Below are 22,640 nucleotides of genomic sequence, written 5' to 3'. Positions count from 1 at the left end.
TCAAAAAATACTATCTGACATAAAATTAGGTTAGTTTCACAGACTTTTAGTATACTACTAACCAATGGTGATAAAGCTTTGAGACATAGTAACTCAAAAAAAGTCAGCACTCAGAAAAAAATATAGAGTCCAAAACCCATAAAGTATACTCCTTTTATAGCAACAAATGATGACTTATGACTCAGTGATCAGAAGTAGCATTTCTCTAATTATCAGTTCTTTATGTTGCTCTGGATGGCTGAATCAACTTCATGTGCCCTACAACTTAACTTCCCACATTTAAAAGGACAAAACAGTAAAAGAACAAAGTTGATAGCTGAAATACACGCTTCTAAATGTCACTGTACAATGGAAGAGTGCTTAGAAAATGCTCATGATCATATTTGTACAATCAAGAGTTCAGTGTAGTTTGTTTCATCCATACAGAAGGCATAATTATTTTCAAGTTATGAAATATTTATTAGTATATTAACATCTTGTATTAAAATCCACATTTCAGTATGAGCAACACGAAATTGATAATACTGTTATCTTTTCTCCACTCCTGCAAATAGAATTTCAGAGTGGAAGCTTCTTCTATTGACATTTCAAACCCTGTTTAAGTATTCATATTATGACTCCGACATCTGTTTGATAACAGCAAAGTCATGAAAAAAGTTTGAAGGGTACTTTCTTAATTGGCTTACTTAAAACCAATATTTTAATATCTAATTGGATGTTCTTGTTAGATTATGAAAAATCTTTCTTTCATTTCCTGAAGAAAGCACCGCAAAAGAGAATGCTGCTCATGAAAAATAACACTTTATTTTCCTTTGCTTCCTTAATTGACTTATTGACAACATAAATGCAAAGAACACTATTAGGCTCTCAAATGAAAATACACAGTAAACACACAAATATATACCAAAATATACCATACATATGCAATAATAGTAATTTATTATTTACTGAAAATTTAGGGAAACATTATGCAATATTCTACTACATCAGAAGTACTGAGACAATAGGAATTAACACTCCTGTCTCTAGATTACAATCTGGTTTAATTAGGTACAAAGGGTAACTATTTTTGTTAGACTCACAGCTAAAATTTGAGAGATCCAACCATGTAGAATATGAGTATCTTTAAAGAGTACTTAACTGGAATCTAAAATCCAAACTTCCAAAATATAAGAAAACAAGTAGTGAAAAATGGATGCCTCTGTTACATCACAGCACAGAGATTCAAAATATGCTAGCAAGAAAGGCAGCAGAGTTTTACCTGATAACATGTAAGTCGTAAAGCATGAAGGAGGGGATGAGAACCAAAAGAAAAGCTATTTCTGTAATACCTAGAAACTCTGACGGACTGAAGATGGCCCACCTGCCATTATCATTGGGCTGAAGCAGTATTACACAGGATAGATGCACAAAACCCACTAAATATCGAAGAGATGCACAAAGACCTTGTTTCTTCCACTCTATCACACAGTCATGCTCAAGGATGTTCGAATTCAGCCTTCTGAGAAACTTTTATGAGAGCAAGCTATCAGCACTTTGTGAAGAATCATTTTAAAGGTAAGTCTGGTAGCTCTGAAATATTACCCACCAAAATTGGTTACATACAAGAAAATATTTTACTCAGTTTATAAAAAATTTTATTTATATACACTACACATTACTGTTAGGTCATCAATCTAATTTAAGGGAATACTATAGTCATTCTGATTTCTACAAATGGTTTCATAAAAATGAATAGATTTTGGATTGGTTTTCCATAACAAAAATTTGAGCAGTCTTCTTGTTTAATTAGTTTTTGTTCCAAGTAAATCTGTTTTATTTTAAACAAATATACCACTGTGAAACTCCACTCATCCTAAGAAGCTAAGAAAACATTCCAGCAGTGCTTCCTTTCATCATCAAATCAATGTCTCTGTACTGTTTCTTTCATATAACTGTTTGGTAACTATGGCTCTAATTCCTGTTGTTAAGAAGGTCCAAGAAAAAAAAAAAATCATGCCCCCACAGCATTTTAAATTATCTTTGAAGAAATGGGTCATGAAAATACAAAGATGTAAATAATAATAATACACTAATAAAATAAAGGTATAAAATATAAGATGCCACAGAGAAACCTAGTAAGTTATATAATAAGTGATCCAAATAATAAGGACTTTTTTTTTTCTTTAAGAATATAGGATTAACAAAGGATTCTAACTGCTTTGTGATTAACTTGTTATGTGCTTTTGGGCAAATTACTTAACCCTTTTGATTCCCAATTTATCTACAAATTCAAACGTAAGAAGTAATGATCCTTCCTATTGTAAAACTCTCTGATAGCAAAGTTAGGTCAATACAGGAGGAAACAAAGCTCATTCTTTTTACATCCCAAGTATCATGTATCTGCTGCTAAAAGGAAAAAGAGGGGAAGGATTGGATGTACAGACAGACACATGGGCAGTGGGTTAGGAAAGAGAAAAGAAAAGAAGAAGAAAGAAAGTTTCCTTTAGTTGGTATTTATGTGTCCTGTGGAGAACCAGCGTTACAGTCTAGTTTAGTAGTTGCCATAAACTGAATGAGAACAAATAACCAATAAAGCTATGTAGCTATCTTTCTCAAGAGCAAGTGATTTTTAAAATGTCGGATTCTCTCTCTCTTTGGCTTGATATCCTTCAAATGGCTTCCACATCACTAAGATTAAAATTCAAGGTCCCTAGCAGAGTTTACAAGGCCTTACACAGAACACATGTCAACCTATGCTCTTGCCCCTGCCCCACAGCACAGCACCCTGTCACTGTCACCATATCCACCACTGTCTTCCTCACTCTCATTACGACAATCAGACTGGCTTCCTTGCTATTCCAAAGAATAACCCAAAAAACCATTAAGAATGTTTCCACTTTGGGGCCTCTGCACTTGCTGTTCCATCTTCCAGATACTATATAAATCACTCTCTCATTTCCTTCAGGTCTCTGCCTACATGACTTCTTTTCAGATAGGCCTTCTCAGAACACTATAAAAAAGCATTCTCCTCAACCTTCTATCACTCTGCTTTACTTTTCTCAAAGTATTTACTACCACCTCACATATTTGCTTTTTCACTGTGTGTCCCCTGGCTAAAATAAAAGCTTTTTGAGGTTATAACTTTATCTATTTTGTTCATCACTTGTTTTGCAGTGCCAAGCCAGACTGCTTAAGGCAGCATACAGCAGACACTCTGTAAACTTCTGCTGAGCGACTGAGCTAATGAATACAGTGCTATGGCTTGTATGTTTGTTTGTCCCCTCCAAATCTCATGTTGAAGTTAGAGGTGGGGCTTGACAGGAGGTGTTTGGGTCATGGAGGACTTGGTGCCACCCTCCCAGTAATGAATGAGTTCTTCCACTATTAGTTCCCATGATTTAAGAGACTCCGGCACTTCCTCCTCTCACTCGCCATGTGATTGCTACACATGCCGGCTTCCCGTAACTTCCGCTATGAGTGGAAGCAGCTCGAGGCCTTCACCAGAAACAGATGCTGGTGCCATGCTTCTGCAGAATGGTGACCCAAATAAAACTCTTTTCTTTAAAAATCACCCAGTCTCAGGTATTCCTTTATAGCAACCCAAGTAGCCAAAGACAGCAAGGCTGCCCAAAGCTATTATTTTCAATATCACTAATGAATATTTTAAAAATGTTAAAAACAAGACCAGCTTCAAATGCTCCAACTCAACTGCAACCCAAAGTACATTAAATATGAAGAAAAAATTCCCACTTAGAAGGGTTCAGAAAAGGAAATTGAAAGTATAGAGTAGCTGGAATATGTTATTTGTTTTACCTCTATTTCCGTAATATTGAAATCTATAATTAATTAGGCTCAAGTCACAAATCTCTTTAAAGTTTATAGCTATACGAATGTCCCCTGATACTTCCTCTACAACATTCCTGAATTCATAAAGACTTTAGAAAGACACTTTCTTCCCTAATAATAGCAAGCTATGCAACTAAAATGAGATTCTACAATCATTTGGGGAATCAACATGAAAGAATCTCAGCAGTTCTTCCCTATACTACGGTTTAAGTTAAACACAGTAAGATAGCCTCACTGCTACCTCCATTGCATGGCTGTTGTTTGTTTGTTTAATTAGTAAACGGGGACAGTATACTTCTTGGCATCATGCACATAAACAATTTCACCTCATCTTTCTGAAACTCTCAATCACTGTCAACTATGCCTAGCAATGCTGAAACCAAGTGAACCATGATGAAGCTATTAGAAAAGCTAAAAAGAAGTTATGATTTTTGTTGTTGTTGTTGCTTGTTTGTTTCAATTTGTTACTTTAAGTAATATAAGTCTGGTACACAGAAAGAAAGGTAATACTTTCACTCCTCCCTGTTTAGAATGCATCTGGAGAATAATATTCAACTTGAACACTGCAGATATTAATGGTGACACCGACAAACTGAAGAGCAAAGCAGAGAACAGAAATTAGGATAGTGAGACTCTACCAATCTGTGGCATGATGACTGCTGAAAGAGCTGGAAATAGATTGCCTAGAAAGAGAGTCCAGTGTGAACGCCCACCTCAAATATTTGTTCAGCTGATATGCGAAACTTGGAAGGTATTTATACCATGAGATTCCAGAGGGAGGAAAGCAAGCGCTATTAAGCATTTCAAAGGAACGGTTTTCAGCTCCATATATGAAACATTTTCTCAACAAATAAAGCATTCTAAAGCTACAATTGGCTGTCTCCTGAGAAAGCAAGTTCCCTATCTAAATTGTTTAAGAAGAGGCTCAACAACTATTATTTAATACTGATGTTTACAAAAAGGGTTCTTACTCGAACAGAAGATTCTGGCTGTGGTAACATTAGAGTCTTTTCCATCTGAAATATCTATGAAAAGTCTTTTAAGAGTACATGCCAGAGTAAACAAAAAGAGTCTACAGAAGGAAGCCCCATCAGGCCGAGAAAACAGGCTCTCTTGATTTTGTTCTCCACACACTCCTGATTGGTCCCTTATATAATAGCTCTTCCATTCTCATCCCATTTCCCTTACCTTGGAGTGGCCTTAAAAACCTCAAATTCATCAACAACCTCTTATCTCTGAGAACTGAGACCATCTGTGTCAACATGACTTACTAGTTTGTTAACAGAAATCTTTGCCTGGCAAAGATAAGACTATAAACCAAAAAAATAACCTCCTGTTTGCTTCAAGAAATTCTCACAGATCAATTTATCAGAGACAACAGTCCATACACCTGGATAAACAGCTTACTTTAAGACTCTTGCCTTAGTGTCCAACAAACCTAAACTGTTCCATCACAGAATTTGCCTAATCCACATAAGCTGCCTGTCTTAAAAAGCCCACCTTAAACCATTTAAGCACAGATCCCAAAGCCCTATAAATATCCTTCTTCTACTTCTTCCTTCTGAAACACTGCAAAGTTTTTCTTACCGCAGTTACATTCTAATACATATGGCCTCCCTTTATGAACAGATTGATGACAACTGTGGGGAATTCAGCATCTCCGTGCACCTACTTCTGTACTGAACCATCGAACAACCCCCAAACCCAAAACGGCTACTGTATCGACTACAAAATTAACTTACTTCCTGCAGCACTATTCTTATATTATTCTATGGCAAAATTTTAAAAATAAAAAATACACACACACAGTATTTTACAAATCATCTTCAATTTCAAAAATACGTTAAGTAGAACTATCCAGACACATACTATGTGATTCACTTTATGGTAACTTCAAGCAAAGGCAAGGCAATCTATGGTGATAAAAATCCTAACAGTGGCTTCCTATGAGGAATGGCAGGTGTACATGCAAGAGGCCCTGAGGAAATTATGTGGGGGAATAAAAAGGCTTTATATTGATTATTACAGAGAAATATACACTTATTAAAATAGGCATTTAAGATCCATGTATTACACTAGTTGTACATTTTACTTCTATAACATTTTTTAAAGTCCATTTAAGATTTCTAATTCCAGACAAGATGAATGGAGGTACTTGTGTCTGTCTCTCTGGTTAAATACTGCCAAGCACCCTGGATATTACATACAAAACAAACATAAGATTCTGAAAGGTAGAGAGAAGAAAGCATACAGAATAGGGATCTCCGGACTAACACTATGATTCTTACTTAATATATCCTGGACTGGATGTTACTGGAGAAGCGGGCAACCCAGAAACACCAACAGGCAAAGACAAAAAAAAAAAAAAAGCTCCAGCCATTCTCTCTAGCCAAAGGACCAGAAAAGGGACAACAAACATTCTCTTTCAGACAAACACTGAAAGAGACATCTGTCTCTGTTAGACAAACAGTTTCTTAGGTAACTACCCAACACCACTCTTTCTTCACATCATTCCATGATTTCCTACTGCTCAGATGATTAGGAGCAAATTACCACAAAGCTTTCAAGGTCCTTCATAATCTAGTAACAAATTATCTTTCTAGTCTCATTTCTCAACACTCACAGGCACTAACCACATCAAATTACTCGCTGTTCCCTCAACAAGGCATATGGCCCTTGTTCATTCTGTCCTCTCTATCTTTCCACTTGTCCATTAACTGAAGAAGTTTAATTTTTTTCCTACAATATCCAGCCTAAGGAAAAAGCTCTTTCACTCCTACTTACTGTTCACACAGCACTTTGCTTATATTATGATAATAGCTAGTCTCATATTCTATCAGAAATTATCTGTAGAATCACCTACAGCCCTGAATAAATTATGAACTTCACAAATACAGGAATTGAGCCCAGAATATTGTTACATCCCCAGAGCTACAAAGAGGGAAAAGCACACAGCAGTTATTCATTGAATTGAATAAAATAAATGACTCGAAGTGTGAGTATGTCTGGTGGAAAAGCATGATAAACTTTTTTCTGAGTCAGTGCAACTAGCTTTCTGGACCCAGAGATTATTTGGAGTTGAAATGTATTTGGATTTAGAATTTCATACCCTAAGCTGCTGCTTTCACTGTAATGTTGTCCTGTTTTCAATCTAAGGAACACGCAAAGGACAGGGTATTTAATCTCTACAACTAATAATAGATTCTATTCAAAAGTAGATAATAAAAAGATTATAAAAAGATTCTCATATTGCAGTATTGGAATGCCCTTTCTGCTGACTCAAGTCCTGTTTATTAAAAAATGGGCTAGCAAGACATTATATAGAGGCTTTTGCAGATGCTTATATAATTCTTGCTTCTATAGCACTTGTTGAAAGGCTAATCACTTGGTCAAAAAAATCTATTTCAAAAGTTCTATTTAAGCTCTAAGTGCTTTATAAAACATTGAATTAGGCTTTTCCTGTACACTGCCTAAACGAAGTCCATACTCTTTGTAAACTGCACTAAATCTAACAAGCAACAAAGAATTCCAATGGCTTTTCGCTCTTGTCAACTTCCTCATCTTTCAAACTCATATTGGAGGCAAAATGTCATGTGCTATCAGGATCTAAAGTTGATTTGAAAATACAACTATTAATTAATAAGGAAATTACTTTCTGCATATAATCTTATTACTGGAGCAAACAGCATTTTTTAAAAGTCACATCAATTATATCAGATCATATGACCATTGTTAATGCTAGGTTTTATGGTAGATTCTGAATACTGACAGATGGAGACTAAAATCCAAGTCGTCTGTTTTACTACCATCAACGAAATAGTACAGAGAGAGCAAGAAGGAATTGTGAGAGAGTGAAGTCTAAAAGTTTCGAGAACTACAGTGAATGAAAGTGCTAGGAGAAAATGAAAAACAATGAGAATGTCTTCAGCAATGACTTAATAACCAGTAATGAAATATACATTACAATTCACTGAATAGTTGTTACAGTTAAATGATTGCTAGTTATGTTTACAATGTATTTTAATAAAATTGCTAACTTAAAATAGGCTGAAGATGGCTGCCCATGGTTGGCTCACCCCTGCAATCCAGGCACTTTGGCAGGCCAGTATTGGAGTATCACTTGAGGCTAGGAATTCAAGACCAGCCTACATGATACAGCAAGACCCTGTCTCTACAAAAAAAAAAAGTTTTTTTTTAATTAGTTAGGCGTAGTGGCATGCACCTGCAGTCTCAGCTACTAAGGAGGCTGAGGTGGGAGGATGGTTTGAGCCTAGGATTTTGGAGTTATAGTGAGCTGTGATCACGCCACTGAACTCCAGCCTGGGTCACAGAAGGAGACCCTGTCTCAAAAAAAAAAAAGAAAAGAAAAGAAGAGAATGGTCCATGCTTTCAGAACTCAATATGTTAACTGATAAGCACACTGGAGAACAATAAAGGTTTCTATTTGTAAGCAACAGAAGAGCATAATGAAGATGTATCACAGTCAAACATATAAAAAAATTTCATTTTCACCTAGTAATGAGAGAATGGCATAGAAAAAATATCTTAAATATCTAATATTGTCAGATACTCTAATTAACTAATAGCAAATATTCTGAGATGTAATAGTATAAACAATTTAAGTGCCGTAGAGATTACCTTGATAATATAATAAAGACATTTCTAAACCATAAATGAGGTTTGAGGCAGTCTCATATAATGGGAAAAGCATTCCTGAAGTTGAAGTTGAGTTTATATTTTGAACCTAAAACTACAACTTAAGGATTTAGTAAGTATATAAACAGAAAATCAAGTCTCAGACGCAATATATAGTTACTACTTATTTCATAATTGATTGTTTTCATACATTTAGTGAAAGAAATTGTAAAGTCACCTAACTTACAGAGTTTTTAACAGATTTTTGCAGAATTTGATGTAGAACACAATAATTTTATTTCTTGGCAGAAATAAAATGTTGCTTTTCACAGTAATTGCTAATTTGGGAGAAAATTACAGCATTTTTGCATTATTAACATAGCAGCTTTGCTAGACATCTATTATAAAATTCATTTTAGGAACAAGGCTTACTTTGAATATTATAATCTTCAATAGTATTTTTTAAGTTTCATTTTAAGGGATAAAATAAAAGAGTATAAGTTATAGTAAAGAAATATTTTAAATTGTTTTTAAATTTGTATGGTATATATTAACTTTGTATTTCAACACACAGTTTAGGATAAACCAAATTAAATATATTTTGGATAAGTCCAAAACTTTTCAAAGATATTAAGCTCTGGTATACCCTGTATAAGGTAATTTATTAACTAGACTAAACATTGATATTGTTAGATAGCTAGAAATAATTTCACAAATAATAATCTTTGCATTGTATATAGTAAAGTCTCCTAGTTACTACATAAAAATAAATGTAAAACAATTTTTCAAGTTACTCCAAAAACAGGCAAACAAAAACAAAGTCCTTTACATTTTATAAATACATAGGAAAACACAGGCAGCATTATGACCTAAACAGATAATAAACATAACCCACTAGGTCTGGTCGTTTTACATGCACTTTCTTTGGCTCATTCATTCATTCATTCATTCATTCAACAGATATGTGCGGCCTTACAGAGGGAATTATAAAGATGAGTAAAATTCTGATTCTGTGGTCAAGATATTTGCATTTGAGAAAGTTGTAGCAATACAGCCAACTAGACCCCTGGCACTTGGCTCCCTCACAAAGACAGCCAAAACCTATGAAAACCTCTGGTATATAGCAAAGGCTGTGCAAGGAGGAAAGTTCATAGCCCTAAATGCCTACAACAAAGAGTCTGAACGAGCACAAACAGACCATCTAAGGTCACAGCTCAAGGAACTAGAGAAACAAGAATAAACCAAACTCAAACTCAGCAGAAGAAAGGAAATAACCAAGATCAGAGCAGAACTAAATGAAATTGAAACAAAAAAATACAAAAGATAAATGAAACAAAAAGCTGGTTCTTTGAAAATATAAATAAAACTGATAGACCATTAGCAAGATTAACCAAGAAAAATAGAGACAAAATCCAGACAAGCTCAATAAGAAATAAAACAGGAGATATTACAGCTGACACAACTGAAATACAAAAGATCATTCAAGGTTACTATGAACACCTTTACATACGTAAACTAGAAAATCTACAGAGATGGCTAAATTCCTGGCAAGCTGCAACCCTCCTAGCTTATCTGATACCCTGAACAGCAGCAAGACTGAAGTGGTAATTTAAAAATTACCAACAAAAAAAAGTCCAGGACCAGATAGATTCACAGCAGAATTCTACCAGACATTCAAAGAAGAATTGGTGCCAATTCTACTGACACTATTCCACAAGACAGAGAAAGAAGGAACCCTCCCTAAATCATTCTATGAAACCAGTATCACCCTAACACCCAAACCAGGAAAAGATAACCAAAAAAGAAAACTACAGACCGATATCCCTGATGAGCACAGGTGCTAAAATTCCTAACAAGATGCTAGCTAACTGAACCCAACAACCTATCAAACAGATAATCCACTTGAACAGATGATCAAGTGGGTTTCATACTAGGGATGCAGGGATCCAGGCACACAGTGTAAACTGTCAGTGGATCTACCATTCTGGGGTCTGGAGAATGGTGGCCCTCTTCTTACAGCTCCACGAGGCAATGTCCCAGTAGAGACTCTGTGTGAGGGCTCTGACCCCACATTTCTCTCTCACACTGCACTAGCAGAAGTTCTTCATGAGCGCCCCACTCCTGCAGCAAATTTTTGCCTTGACATCCAGGTGTTTCCATACATCCTCTGAAATCTATGCAGAGGTTCCAAAACCTCCATTCTTGACTGCTGTGTACTCACATGCTCAACACCATATGGAAGCTGCTAAGGCTTGGAGCTTGTGCCCTCGGAATCCACATCCCGAGCTGTACCTTGGCCCCTTTTAGTCACAGCTGGAGCAAAAAGGACACAAGGCACCAAGTCCCTAGGCTGCACACGACACAAGAACCCTGAGCCCGGCCCACGAAACCACTTTTGCCTCCTAGGCCTCTGGGCCTGTGATGGCTGCCGTGAAGACCTTTAACATGCCCTGGACAAATTTTCCCCATTAACATTCAGCTCCTCATTATTTATGCAAATTTCTAAGCTGGCTTCAATGTCTCCTCAGAAAATGGGTTTTTCTTTTCTATCTCATTGTCAGGCTGTAAATTTTGTGAACTTTTATGCTGTGCCTCCCTTATAAAACTGAATGTGTTTAATAGCACCCACCTTACTTCTTGAATGCTTTGCTGCTTAGAAATTTCTTCCACCAGATACCCTAAATCATCTCTCGAGTTCAAAGTTGTGCAAATCTCTAGGGCAGGGGCAACATGCCACCATTCTCTTTGCTAAAACATAACAAGAGTCACCTTTGCTCCAGTTCCCAACATGTTCCTCATCCTCATCTGAGACCACGTTAGTCTGGATTTCATTGTTCATATCACTATCAGCATTTTGGTCAAAGCCATTCAACAAGTCTCTAGGGAGTTCCAAACTTTCCCACATTTTCCTGTCTTCTTCTAAAGCCCCCAAACTTTTCCAGCCTCTCCCTCTTACCAAGTTCCAAAGTCACTTCCACATTTTTGGGTAGCTTTTCAGCAACGCCCCAATCTACTGGTACCAATTTACTGTATTTGTCCATTTTCACACTGCTGATAAAGACACAAGAAGAAGAAGAGGTTTAATGAACTTAAGTCCCACTTGGCTTGGGAGGCCTCACAATCATGGCAGAAGACAAGGAGGAACAAGTCACATTTTAATGGATGGTGGCAAGAGAGAGTTAATGCAGGGGAACTCCTCTTTATAAAACCATCAGATCTCATAAGACTTATTCTATCATGAGAACAGCATGATAAAGACCTGCGCCCATGATTCAATTATGTCTCACTGGGTCCCCCCCATGACATGTGGGAACTGTGGGAGTTAACATTCAAGATGAGATTTAGGTGGGGACACAACCAAACCACATCAGAGGGTGCTAACTGCGTGCCCTCCTGTGCCTGATCTTTCTTTCCACTGACACCACCGCTGCGCTGACACTAGTGGCCTTGCCCCCAATGCTGCACTGCCACTGCTGCCTGTGTGAATGGAGGGCACCAGTCCCATGCCCAAAAGGTCTCTGCCCCTGCTCTGACACTGGCAATGGTGCAAACACATGCTTGGATGCCAGCACACCAGCACACCCAATACCTCAGCTTGGCCAACGAGCACGCACCCCGCCAGGCTACTGCTGCTGCTGCCATGAGTAAACCAGCACAAATCTCACTGCCATCTTCCCATCAAGCACTTTGGCTGACACCACTCATGGGAGTGTTGTGACCAGCTATCTGGGAAAACTCACCCCCTCTAGTAATCAGGAGGAACCAGAGAACAAAGCTAGAGCCTGAAACCAGTGCCCCAGAGTTAGGGCATGCAACTCGGGAGTCTTCAGCTAAGCCATGGCCCCCCCCAAATCTTCCAGAAACAAAGCCAGTCAGCCAAACCCACCTTATACCATAATCAAGGCCCCAAGGATATCACAGAGGATAAAAGAACAAAAAACTCATCCAAAGGATGGTAACTTCAAAGATTGAAGGGACATCAGCCCGCGAAGATAAAAAGAAACCAGCGCAAGAACTCTGGCAATTCAAAAAGCCAGAGTGTCTTCTTACCTCCAAATGACCACACTAGTTCCCCGACAATCATTTTTTTTTTTTGGATGGAGCTTCTCTCTTGTTGCCCATGCTGGAGAGAAATGGCATGATCTCGGCTTACTGCAGCCTCCAAGGTTCAAGTGATTTTCCTGCCTCAGCCTCCTGAGTGGCTGGGATTACAGGCGCAAGCCACCATGGTTGGCTAATTTTGTATTTCCAGTAGAGACAGGATTTCACCATGTTGACCAGTCTGGTCTCAAACTCCTGACCTCAGGTGATCCGCCCACCTCGTCCTCCCAAAGTGCTAGAATTACAGGCATGAGCCACTGCGCCTGGCCAACATGGTTCTTAACCAGGCTAAAATAACAGAAATACAATTCAGAATACGGATAGAAACGAAGATCACCAGCATTCAAGAGAAAGTTGAAACCCAGTCCAAGGATTCTAAGGAATACAATAAAATTATGTGGGAGATGAAAGACAAAATGGCTATTTCAACAAAGAACTAAACTGAGGTAATAGAGCTAAAAAACTCAAAGAATTTCAGAATACAATCACAAGTATCAACAGCAGAATTGAGCAAGCTGAGGAAGGAATCTCAGAGGTCAAAGACCGGCTCTTTGAAACTCATTCAGAAATGAAGAACAAACAATAAAGAAGAATGAACAGAACCTACGTAAAAAATGGGATTATGTAAAGCGACCCAAATCTATGACTCATTGGTGTCCCTGAAAGGGAGAGAAAGCAAGCAACCTGGAAAGTGTATTTCAGGATATCTATCACCCATGAAAATTTCCCCAAGCCTGCTAGAGAGGCCAACAGCCAACATTTAGAGTCAGGAAATGAAGAGAACCCCTGTGAAATGCTATACACTATGACTATCCCAAGACACACAATCATGAGATTCTCTAAGGTCAAAATGAAAGGAAAAAAGTTAAGGCAGCTAGAGAGAAGGGCCAGATCACCTATAAAGGGAACTCCCAATAAGGCTTAAAATAGCAGAAACCCTACAAGCCAGGAGAGATTGGGGACCCATATTCAGCATTCTTAAAAAAAAAAAAAAAAGAAGAACGAACAAACTTCCAACCAAGAGTTTTATATCCAGCCAAATTCAGCTTCATAAGCAAAGAAGTAAAATCCTTTTTGGAAGGAAAATGGTAAGGGAATTCGTGACCACCAGCACCACCTTTAAAGAGGTTCTGAAAGGAGTACTAAATGTGGAAAGAAAATATTACTGGCCACTACAAAAATATACTTAAATACATACACCAGTGACACTGTAAAGCAACCACACCAACAAGTTTACATAATAACCAGCTAACAGTAGGATGACAGGACCAAATCCACACATATCAATATCAACCTTGAATGTAAACAGGCTAAATGCCCCAATTAAAAGGCACAAAGTGGCAAGCTGAATAAAGAATCAACAGCCAATGGTAAGTTGTCTTCAACAGATCCATCTCACACGCAATCACATCTGCAGGCTCAATGTGAAGAGACAGAGGAAAATCTACCAAGCAAATGGAAAACAGAAGAAAGCAGAAGTTGGTATTCTAATTTCAGACAAAACAGTCTTTAAAGCAACAAAGACCAAGAAAGACAAGCCCTTTCCATAATGGTAAAGGGCTCAATTCAACGAGAGGAGCTAACTATCTTAAACATATATGCACCCAACAGAGGAACACACAGATTCATAAAACACATTCTTAGAGCCCTATGAAGAGACTGACATAACCACACAGTCCAATAGTGGAAAACTAGTAAGGTAAATTGACCACTAGCTGGAGTACTAAAGTAAGAGACAATATCGAAATAAACTCAATCAGAAATGACAAAGGGGATGCTACCACTGACTCCACGGAAATATTTTAAAAAAGCCCTCAGAAACTACTACAAATACCTCTATGCACACAAGCTAGAAAACCTAGAAGAAACAGATAAATTCCTGGAAACGTACAACCTCCCATGATTGAACCAGGAAGAAGCTGAATCCCTGAACTGACCAACAATAAGTTCTGAAATTGAGTAAGTAATAAAAAGCCTAACAACAAGAAAAAGCCCAGGACCAGATGGATTCAAAGTGAAATTCTACCAGATGTATAAAGAAGAGCTGCTACCATTCCCACTGAAACTACAGCAAAAAATAAATAAATAAATAAATAAATAAATAAATAAATAAATAAGAGTGGTCTCCTCTCGAACCCATTCTATGAGGCTAGCATCATCCTGATACCAAAAACTGACAGAGTTACAACTAAACCAGAAAACATTAGGCCAACATTTTTTATGAATATGGACCAAAAAATCCTCAACAAAATACTAGCAAACTAAATCCAGCAGTATATCAAAGTTAATCCACCATGATCAAGAAGTCTTTATCTCTGGGATGCAATGTTGGTTCAACATACACAAATCAATAAATGTGATGCACAACATAACAGAACTAATAAAACAAACCACATGTGCCAGGTGCGGTGGCTCATGCCTGTAATCCCAGCACTTTGGGAAGCCATGGCAGGTGGATCACTTGAGGCCAAGAGTTCTAGACCAGCCTGGCCAACATGGTGAAACCCTGTCTCTACTAAAAATACAAAAATTAGCCGGGCGTGGTGGCAAGCACCTGTAATCCCAGTTCCTTGGGAGGCTGAGGCATGAGAATCATTTGAACCCAAGAGGCAGAGATTGCAGTGAGTTAAGATCATACCACTGCACTCCAGACTAGGCAAGAGAGCGAGATTCTGTCTCAAAACAAAAACCAAAACCACCTGATCATCTTCATACATGAAAGGCTTTCAAAAAAATTCAGTATTTCTTCATGTTAAAAACCCTCAACAAACTAGACATTGAAGGAACATATTTCAAAAAAAATAAGAGCCCTCTATGAAAAACCCACTGCCAACATCATAGTGAATGGGCAAAGCTGGAAACATTCCCCTTGAAAGGTGGAACAAGATGAAGATGCCTTCTCTTACCTCTCCAACGCAACATGGTACTGTTAAGTCCTAGCAAGAGAAATCCAGCAAGAAAATGAAATAAAAGGCATCAAAATAAAAAGAAAGGAAGTCAAATTATCTATGTTTGCTGACAATATAACTCTATGCCTAGAAAACCCCATAGTCTGTCCAAAAGCTCCTTGATCTGCTAAACAACTTAAGCAAAGTTCCAGGAGAGTAAATCATGCAGAAAAATCAATAGCATTCCTATACACCAACAATATCCAAGGGGAAAGCCAAATTACGAATGCAATCCCATTCATAATTGCCATAAAAAGAATAAAATACTTAAGAATACAGATAATCAAGGAGGTAAAAGATCTCTGAAATATTTCATAATTGCAAAACACTGTTCAAAGAAATGAGAGATGATAGAAACAAATGGAAAAACATTCCATGTTCATGATTATGAAGAATCACTATAGTTAAAATGACCACATTGCCCAAAGCAATCCACAAATTCATTGATATTCCTATTAAACTACCAAGGACATTCTTCACAGAATTAGGAAAAAAACTATTTTAAAATTCATATGGAACCAAAAATGGGCAAAGCTGGAAGCATTTGGCATTACCAGACTTCAAACTATACTGCAATGCTACAGTAACCATAACACCATTGTACTGGTACAAATATAGACACACAGACCAATGGAACAGAATAAGGAGCCCAGAAGTAATGCTGCAAACCTACAACTATCTGATCTTTGACAAACCTGACAAAAACAAACAATGGGGAAAGGATTCCCTATTCAGTAAATGGTGCTGGGATAACTTGCTAGCCATATGCAGAGGATTGAAACTGGATCTCTTCCTTACACCCGACACAAAAATCAACTCAAGATGGATGAAATACTTAAACGTAAAACCAAAACTGTAAAACCCCAGAAGATAACCCAGGAAATACCATTCTGGAGATAGGATATGGCAAAGATTTCACGATGAAGACGCTCAAAGCAACTGCAAGAAAGAGAAAAATTGACGAATGGGACATAATTAAACTAAAGGGTTTCTGCACACCAGAAGAAGTTATCAATAGCATAAACAGACAACTTACAGGATAGGAGAAAGTGGTGGCAAATTATGCATCTGACAAAGGTCTAATATCCAGAATTTGTAAGAAAAATAAGCAAAAATAAAAAAAATTCCCTTTAAAAAGGGGCGAAGGACACGAACTGACACTTTTCAAAAGCAGACAAACACCTAGCCCACAAGCATAAAAAGAAATGCTCAACATCGTTAATCATTACAGAAACGCAAATCAAAACCACAATCAGATGCTACCTCACACCAATCAGAATGGTTACTAAAAAGACAGACAATAATAGATTTTGTAATCTATTATTACAAAATCTATTTTGTAATAATAGGCGAGATTGTGGAAAAGAAGAAAGCTTATACGCTGCTGGTGGGAGTATAAATTAGTTCTGCCAATGTGGAAGGCAGTCTGGCGATTTCTCAAAGAACTTAAAACAGAATTAATTACCATTTGACCCAGCAATCCCATTATTGTGTATACACCCCAAAAAATGTAAGTTGTTCTACCATAAAGACACATAGACGTGTATGTGCATCACAACACTATTCATAGGAGCAAAGAAATGGAATTAACCTAAATGTTCATCAATGGTAGAACAGATAAAGACAATGTGGTGCATATATACATATATATATATATATGATTATTAAGCAGCCATAAAAAAGAATGAGATCATGTGCTTTGCAGAACATGAATGGAGTAGGATGCCATTATCCTAAGTGAACTAACACAGGAACAGAAAACCAAATAGAGCATGTTCTCACTTATAAGTGGGTGGTAAACACTGAGTACATATAGACACAAAGAAAGGAACAACCTCTCCCAATTGGTACCACAACAACGATTGCCAGGCATGGTGTCAGTGGATTGGTTACTTTGTCTCTTACCATTGGTGTCTGTGCCATTAAATTGAAAGACATGGCTGAGCAAGATCCATTCGGTGTCCCTGTTGGCACCCCTGGGGATCCTGTCCTGCGGAATGGAGTGGCCGGCACCAGTGAAGAAGACCCAGCAGCGGCCTTCTTGGCACAGCAAGAGAGCAAGACTACGGGTATCAAGAACGACAAGGTCACCTTCGACATCCTGGATGCTGTCGCCCCCGGGCCCCAGCCTCAAGGCAAACAGCTAGGGGTCCAGATGCTGTTGACGGAGTGATGATGGTGACTACCACCAGGAAATTAATCGTCCAAGAGACAATTATGCCGCTATTTCACAAGTGGATCGATTCTAATCACAGCCTGAAAATATTTGCAAATGGAAAAAAGAGAAAATGGAACGCTTAGAAGCACTTGCTGCCTATTCTCAGAAGCAGGAAGCAGAGTGGAAAGAAAACATGATAAAGGAGCTGGAAGAGTGGTGTGCAAGACAAGACGAGCAGCTACAGAAAACAAAGGCAAACAACAAAGGGCAAACAAAGGGCAGAAGATTTTGTAAATGACGTTGATGAGTCATCCCGCAGCACTGAGTGGCATCAAGTGGCCTGGCTGTGTGACTGTAACCCCAGGTCCAGCAAGTAGGCCGAAGAGGTCCCCCGCATGCACTCAGTCCTCAGCTCCCTCGACCAGGTACCCCTGGTGCACTGATGAACCGCCCTTGGAAACACTACATCTGCAGTATCTTCATCCTACCCAGTGAAGTTCTACAAAGTAACTGGACTAATTATGCTGAGTTCTTTTGGACCAAACTTTTTTGTGTTTAGAGCTGATTGTTGTTTGTGATTGCATGTTTCCTTCAACTGTGTTCTCCCTGGCATACAGAGAGGAGGGGGAAGGAGGAAATGGAAGGGAGGGAAGCCTCCTAACAGTAGCTTCAACCTGTGCTTTTGTTCATTATTCTGAGAATAAATTTCTATTTCAAACAAAAACAAAAAACAAAAGACAGAAACAACAGATACTAGGACCTACTTGAGGGTGAGGATCATAAAACTACCCATCAGGTACTATACTGATTACCTGGGCAGTGAAATAATCTGTACATCAAACCCCTGTGACATACAGTTTAGCTATATAACAGATCTGAACGTGTACCCTTGAACCTAAAAGTTAAAAACAAAGAATACTGAAGTGTTAGTTTTTGAATGTTCATCTCATGTAAGGCTACGAAAAACTTACTAAAATCATAGACTAGCATGATATGGAATCAAAACCTAATGACGCTTGATAAACATGCACTGAAAAGAATTTTTCTGAGTTATTGAAATGTATATCTTGTTTTGAAATTGTAGAGTTATAAATGAAAAACCTTTTTTCAATCCTGAATGTACATAATTACGAATTATCTTTAATATAATTATACTTAACTTCATTAATATGAAAATAATTTCTTATTTAAAAAAATAATTTTTTTTAAGACCATAGGACTCTTTCCAATGTACTACACAATTTATCTAACAGGAAAATATTTTAAGAATATGAAAAAGTTAACAAGTAGTTTATCCCTTTCTCTGTGGGAGCACTGATTCTCTCTTTTTGTTCTTACACTTTCTCCTCTGATGTAGTATTTCTTCTTGATACTCAGAGAATAATTAACTGTATTAGATGAAGTTTGACATATTAAGACACATTTGCATTATGTAGTTCTATAATCCCTCTGTGCATGTGGTTTTAATTACAAACAAATGTTAGCAGGGAAAACAATTTTTTTCTGATCCACTTAACATTTTGAAAGGCTAAAGATATAATTTGAGTTCCTATCTGCAAAGAAAGATTTATATATCTATGCAATATCGTTGCTTTAGTATCTACCATGTGTGAATGCTTTGTCATGAAGTAAGGGTACAATTCACATGGTTCTTCATTGTAATTAATTGCCAGGATCATAGGTAGGTAGTAACAATTGAAGGGAGGTATAAGAGCAGTCTGGGCTGGCAATCAAGATTCAGTCAGATGTTAGGATAAAGAATGCATATAGTTTAAATGGTGACACTAAAAATTAAAACCAGGTGGAAAGAAGGAATGAAGAGGCAGACACAAATATGAAAAAATAAAAAGGAATATAACGATAAGGCAGAGTTTGTAAGAGATCAGATGCAGTGTCACAGCCATAAAATGACCATGGTGCTGAGGCAAAATTCTAAAACAATTCCAGTCTCAAATATCATGCAACTCAATAAGAAGCAAGGCTCTGAAGACTGAGACTTTAGGCTAACTGATATCATATTATGTATCCCCACTAGACAATGAGCAGCATGATATATCTGTTCTACTAGTGCAAACAGAGTACATAAGAGATAATGTTAAGTGGATAGAAAAATAAAGGCATAAATAAATAAAAGGGAAGAATCTCAATTCCAAATACTACCACCAAGATTTCCGTATATCCTTAATGTGTGTCAATTACTCGTCTTGCTCGGTTTTTTTTGTTTAGGATAATGTTAACATTCTCTTTGCTGGTGATATGAAGACTGTAATAAAGCTACTGAATGCCCTTTGTAAATATTTCTGTTGAAAACATTATATTTAATCTAAATCAGTCTATAAGATTTTTAACATTTAAAAAAAATGGGATAGCATCCTTAATGGCTCTCAAAGACCTAGCATGTACAAAATCCCTGAGGCATGAAAGTGAAGAAAGTTGGATAAAGTATAACATGGTTGCCTAAGAAATAGGAAGAAAATGCCTCAATGATAAATTTTAGACTACATCAGCAGGTCATTTTGCAATAAAATGTTCTGCATGTGCATGTAGAATATAACACTCAGTTTTACTCACAACTGAATTATAATGCAGTGAAAATTTTTGGACTATATCTGGCTAACCCAGAGAAATTCTTGTCAAGCAGTAGCTAAAATCCAAATCTTGAAAATAACGCATTTGTTCATGGTGGGAGTTACAGCCTACGCATAAGCTTTATTTCGTCAAGTGCATATTGTTAAAAGATTATTGCTTTTTTAACAACAGAAATTGTTTCTATGTCCTATGTAACCATACGTTTGTATAGTTGCCCTTTAGTTACACAATAATGACTGCTTTTGTGTTGACTTTCATGCTGTTCAGTGGATCATTAGTACTTGACTTGTGCCATTACACAGTATCTTAATAGTGACAAACAAATAAACTTGCAAATCAGCACAGCACCACACTGCCTGCACTATTAATTTTCTTTATATTTTCTGTGTTCATTTACATTTAAGTTCAATGAAGAAACACTTTGTCAACATCTTCAGGTTTTCCTAGACATGTTTGATTTCACAATTAACATGAAAATGTGAGCGGAGTCACTAGCCTTATAAATACCACTAATTTTTCAAAAAAATCAAAGAACTAAAAGAACACCCAACAAAATACTCCTGTCTTTTATTAAGCTTGTCAGGCCCAATTTGCTCACTGCAGTTGGAAAATTCAGCTATTAAAGATAGAATCAGAATATCAGAGCTGATACAGGTCTGTTATACACTGATTCTGTTGATTGCCACAAACTATGTGCCATTCTAAACAGTGTTTTCCCCAAATGTACACTGTTGATGTTGAGGTCAATGTGTAGTAGAAATAAATGGCTCAGAGGACTGCAGTGAACATCACTTCTGAAAAGTACAATTCAAAACAAAAGCCCTGTTGACACAGCATCAAGAATAAACTTTCTGATAAGGGAACAAATTATCTATCCATCTGTTTAAGAATTTTTTAAATCTTCAAGATGTCTAACTAGAAACAGCCAGGAACTGTCTATTCCACCAAGAGGAACCAAAATATCAAATAAACCATCACACTCTGAATAAAGATTTTGTGAGAAAGCATCAGGTCAACAGAGAGGAGATGGACATTGTGATTAAAGAGGGAGGAAGCTAGGAGGCCACTCAGAGTCGAGGAAGCAGTGAGTGAAGGAACTTCGGCACCACACTCCCACCACATACCTCTGGGATCCCAGCTACAGGTTTCCCAAACCCCCACAGACCTCTGAACTGGCAGGGAAGCCACCCAGAGAACAGGCAGAAGCACAGCTCAAACTTGCATACCTCCCCAAATGTTTCACTGTGCAGTGCAGCTGCAGCAAAATGTGGGACCATAGGTGTCCATGCCCCAAGGCTTGCCATGCTGTACTGAGTGGCTGCAGCTCCTGCCGTCTGCTAGGCTGGAAGAGAGCAGAGCCACCATTGCCACAGGGCTGGGGTGCATCCGATCCATGTAACCCCGTGGCCCCTCCTAAGCCTGCCTGCCTGAGTGATCTTGCAGAAGTGTGCCCACAGCACAGCCTCCATTGCCCCATCTGAGTGTTTTGCTGGAGGCCTAGGAGCAGTCTGCTCTCCTGCAGCACAGCTGGTGCCTGACATCCAGGGGCTAGAGAACAAACCCCTGAATCTGGTCCCAACTCCCCAGGACTTGACGACACCACCCAGGGATACCAAGCTGAGATCTGTGGCCTTAGCTTGAGTGGGGAAGCAGCCCTGTCTCAGAACACAGAGAAGACTGTGGCATGGGCTCATGTGCTGACATCAGAGCTGGGCATCCCCACTTCCATAAGACCAGTCCGGGATGAATGCAGCCTGACAGCCAGCTGCAGCTTCTTCCCCAAGGAGTCCCAAGGCATCAAATGTCTAGAACAGTTATCTGGGTGCAGAAGGCTTAGGACAAGCTTAGCCGGTTGGGCCTGCTCCTGGTACAGACACTGGAGGGAGACCCACCAGGTCAGGAGAACTCAAGCTTGTTGGGCTGCCAGGTTGAAAATATACCAGTTGTACATATGGTTCCACTGCTGCCCTGGTCAGGATCCTCTGCCCTTCATCTGCTGCATCACCAGACCACCAGTGAACACACCCCACAACTCGCTCTGACTCACGCAAATACAGAGAACAGTGGGTTTCCAACGAGTTGTGACTCTCCTGGACTGCTCTACAGGAGGCAGAAGCATAGCCCATTAGAGCCCGCCCCCTACCCACCCCCAGGGCAAGGAAAACATTGGAAAGGCACCAGTAGTTGAACGGGTTACCGCCAAAGCTCAGAAACCAGAGAGGCAGTCATATCTCGCCCCCGCCTTCCCTCCCCAGAGCACTACTGTGGATGCAGTGAAATACAATAGTGGAGAGCACAACTAAGATCCTATTTGCAGGCCCTTATCTCTTAAGTGTCATCCAGTGGACTGCACTCTGAATTACACCACCAAACAAAACCAC

At 38.3% G+C, this 22,640-nt stretch overlaps 1 protein-coding gene and 1 pseudogene across 4 annotated transcripts in view; one reads left to right on the top strand and one right to left on the bottom strand.

Moving 5' to 3' along the window:
* The window catches only part of TUSC3 (tumor suppressor candidate 3), a 309,006-nt gene that overhangs the window by 158,924 nt on the left and 127,442 nt on the right, over positions 1–22,640 (bottom strand). The gene's annotated exons all lie outside the window — the stretch shown is intronic.
* On the top strand, positions 17,403–18,113 carry LOC103215374 (clathrin light chain A pseudogene; annotated as a pseudogene).

Source organism: Chlorocebus sabaeus, chromosome 8 (genome assembly GCF_047675955.1).
Source record: "Chlorocebus sabaeus isolate Y175 chromosome 8, mChlSab1.0.hap1, whole genome shotgun sequence".
NCBI classification, from domain to species: domain Eukaryota; kingdom Metazoa; phylum Chordata; class Mammalia; order Primates; family Cercopithecidae; genus Chlorocebus; species Chlorocebus sabaeus.
This window is presented reverse-complemented; position numbering and strand designations above follow the sequence as displayed.